The 3,878-nt window shown below is 33.3% G+C and overlaps 1 long non-coding RNA gene across 1 annotated transcript; it reads left to right on the top strand.

Moving 5' to 3' along the window:
• Positions 1 to 289: 289 nt before the first annotated feature.
• Positions 290 to 2,278, top strand: LOC147383935 (uncharacterized). The gene is made up of 3 exons (XR_015172432.1): positions 290 to 755; positions 1,022 to 1,089; positions 1,794 to 2,278. It is a non-coding gene; the product is annotated as an uncharacterized LOC147383935 (long non-coding RNA).
• The last annotated feature ends 1,600 nt before the right edge of the window (positions 2,279 to 3,878 follow it).

A 3,878-nucleotide genomic window follows, 5' to 3' on the forward strand; every position in this document is an offset into this window, starting at 1 on the left:
ATATAAACCAAATCCAACTAGAAGAGCAATGTTCATCATACCCAATCTTTTGATGCCCAACCCCACCTTGTTCTTTGGTGTGCAAATTGCATTGTTATCTCTAGGTAGCGAAAATCTCACTTGGACTTTGTCCTCAAGGAAATAGCATGTTTTTAAAATAATTCCTATATTACAAATATCTCAGTGGGTTGCATTTGATGGTGGGTTAAATTTTGCGAAATAAAATTCATGTTGGAAGCAAAACATGATTGTCTATACCTTGGGGAAGTGGGTTATGCAGTTTTGGTGCTTAGTTGATTCTGGCATTGGCCTTTGTTAGTTTCAGTTTGATCATTGTAGGTTAATATTAATGTGTTTTTGCAAAATGAATGTGGTACTGGTTAGTTTATTTTTCCCATTTTATTATAGTTTGCAAATGTTATAAAGTTTTTTTTGCTTGTGTTGTAACTCTAAAAGATAAAAATGGGTTCCTCCGGAAATCTCATGAACTTGCTATGTTTTGTGATGATGTCGCTCTCATCTGATTTTCCTTATTCGGAAAACTCACTCTTTTCACTGGAAATAAAAGGTTTGATTTCTTCTCCGTAGTTTTACGTACAATACCCTTTGCATATTTAAATTTATATTTCTTTTGATTTATGGCTTAGTTGATATATATTTTTTTATATTTGCTATAATATTGATAATCTTGGCTCTTGTAGTATTGAAGATATCTTGGAAAGGGTCATCAATCTCCCAGATCACATCAGGACAAGGTAACATATTTGATTTTATTTATGGGTTTTTATTTAAGCTTATATACCCTGTTAAAGTAGAAGATATTTTGTGCTTCAATCTAGTTTTTATGTATGCTTCATGCATGTAGTCACTTGCTCTATATACTAGGACGTTTATCATATCTCACCTTTCCTAGTACTTTTTTTATATTAGACTTAAGGTGACTCTTAGTAGAGTTCAGTTTTGTTATTTATCCTTTTGGCTCAAAGCTTAAGATTATCTTCTCCTTTGTATGCAAACTCAGATTGATTGCCAACCACGAAGAAAGCGACCCTTGAGGGTTGTTGATGACTCTAATACAGGGAGTGCCAAGTGAGTATTATTTTCCTCTTGGTTTAAGAATTTAAGATACCACAGTTGGAAAACATATCAAGTCCTCCACGGATCCATACATATTTTAGTAGGTTTGGTATATATATATCATTCAATTTATACTTTATTAGATGATAGTACCTATTCTATGTTTTAGTCTGCTCTTGATGTATAAAATGTTTTTTTTTTTTCCAAAAATTTGTAACTTATGCCTTTCTATAATCGTCCTTGTCCAGTTATAAAGAAAATTGCTAGTTTTCTATATTAATCTTGAAGCATCTATGGCAAAACATCATGCACAAAATGTTTTGGGACACCTGCGAGTTGGTGCTTTCATTATTTGTGGCTTACGGTCAAATACCACATTTTTTTATCATGATTATGATCCATTATGTTAAGGGAATGCTATCATCCAAGACCTCATGAGGACGTTGGTTTTCGTTATATATCTCCATAATGTTGTATTTCCCAAAATATCCTCAAATATGCGTGCAACTTTAGAGTTATATCTTTTAAGGATATAGGTATTGGTATGTGATTAGGGTCTAGAAATTGGTTTCTAAAGTCCTTATTGCATGAACTTTACAAATAAATTGCACACTAAATCCCTTCATTAGACATAATGCATGGTTGGTCCATATTTATCATTAATTTTAATAAAATGATGTATTTTAGAATTAATTACTATTATTTTCGTGTAACAGGAAAAAGTTGCAAAGTTTCAAGGCGAATAAAAAATATCCGAAGTTACTACTATGATCTAAGATTTGAAAGAAGACCAAAGACCAAAATTCAAGTCATTTGGACCCACTTAGACCATGCGCCTTGGTCAATGTGGGCGCTATGGTAATGTCGGTGAGTCAAACCTCGAAATTCGTGTAGAAGATTTACGGTTGAATACCATTCGTATTGAAGTAGGGTTTTTGAGTTATTGTAATTTTAGAAAGTTTTCAAAACCCTAAAAACTCTAATTCTCCTAGAAATCCTAATCTGGTCTCTATAAATAAGAGACTAGATCTCATCTCATCTCCCTTGAGATCAATTTCTCTTCTTCTATTCTTTTAATTTTAGGTTTTTAATTTTTAATTTTTTATTTCTTAGTTTGAAGATTGTAAGGAGACTCTGTTGGTTTCAGAATCAAGAAACAATAAATAATTCTTTTTCTCTCATCTCTATTCTCTCTTTCTCTTATCTCTACTCTCTCTTTCATGTTTCCTTTGTTTTATTTTTTACTTTATTGTTCTTGCGATGTCTATTGGCTTAACTCTCTGTTAGATCGATCGAGGAAGTTGAAGCAAATTTTATTAATCTTTTTACTGTTCTTATAATAATGCCCTATCATTTTATTATGATAATCTTAAGTAAATATTATCGGATTTAATATTATTTGTTCCTTAGTTTTGATGATTTATTCTTAGATAAGATCAAGGTAAACCATTCTTTACAGAGAACACTTAATATTTATCTTATAATCTTGTCTTAATAAATTAATCACATACTTTTGAATTTCTTTTTTCTAAATATCATTGTTAAATATTCTGATTTACAAACATTAGCTTTGTTTAGTGGATCAAGATAAATAGAGGATTGTAAAATCATTGATAAAGCTTTGAAGGTGGATCTGACTGATTTACACTTCTCCATCGTATTGTAAATCTTGTTCTTTTAGTAGTTTATTTTAGATAATTTCTCTCAAAGAATAGTTTTTAATCATTTGCATAAATTGAATTAAATTTAAAGTAAAAAAGATTTCTGGATTAACGTTGTCTTTGTAGTTCGACCTTGCTTGCCAAGGTTTTTATTTTGTTTTTTATTTTATCATAATCCACAGCTTGAACAGTGTGTGAACATGTAAATTTTCTTTCTTTCATTATTTCATTATTTTTAGACATCTCTTCGTTGAATGCTCGTTTGCTGCTCAGATTTGGAACCTTTTTAGCTGGATTTTTTTGAAGGAACCAACTAATGTTAATCCAAGAACAATAGGGGAGTGGGGTTGTGCTAATACATCCCAATTCAAAGCCATTTCGTCCATGTTCCATGAGTGGTTTTTTGGTGCATTTGGAGGGTGAGTAATGAAGCTATTTTTGAGAGCATCACTCCTTCGGCTAGTTCGACTATCTCAAGATGTATAAAGTGGTTAGGAGAGCTGGATATCACATGGAAACCAAACAGATCTTCAACCCAAGATGAAGCCAGAAGACTGATGGTGTTGGGTATTAAACCTTATGCTGCACCTCCTTTAAGGAGAGTTTTGATTCGTTGGGAGCTTCCTCCTTTGGGATGGCTCAAATTGAACATCGATGGGGCTGCTAAATCAAACCCAGGCTGGGCGGGTGGTGGTGGTTTGATTAGAGATGATAGAGGTGTGCTAATTGCAGCAGCATCTTGGGTTTTCGGCATTGGAACTACTAACTTGGCTGAATGTAGAGCACTCCTTGAAGCTCTGAGATCTTTATTTCCTGCTAATGCAAAAATCATCATTGAGTTGGACTTGGCTGTACTGGTGAATGGGCTGAAAGGTGGCAAGTTTCCTTGGTCTCATGATGATTGGTTCTGCTTGATTTTGATGCTCTAAAGCCTCTTAGGAGTTGGAAGGTGCAACATGTTTGGAGGGAAACCAACACTTCTGTGGACTCCCTAGCTAAAGTTGCCTCTGTAAGACATATAAATGTGTATATTAATTATTGAAGTACTTCTAAATTGAGTCATGTTGGAGTAACCTCAAGATTGGACCTCATATCGCACATCTTGACGTGAAAGTGGATAGCAACCATAGATGCTTTTTT

This window comes from Akebia trifoliata, chromosome 15 (assembly GCF_017979445.1).
Source record: "Akebia trifoliata isolate Shusen 1 chromosome 15, ASM1797944v1, whole genome shotgun sequence".
Classification (NCBI taxonomy): Eukaryota; Viridiplantae; Streptophyta; class Magnoliopsida; order Ranunculales; family Lardizabalaceae; genus Akebia; species Akebia trifoliata.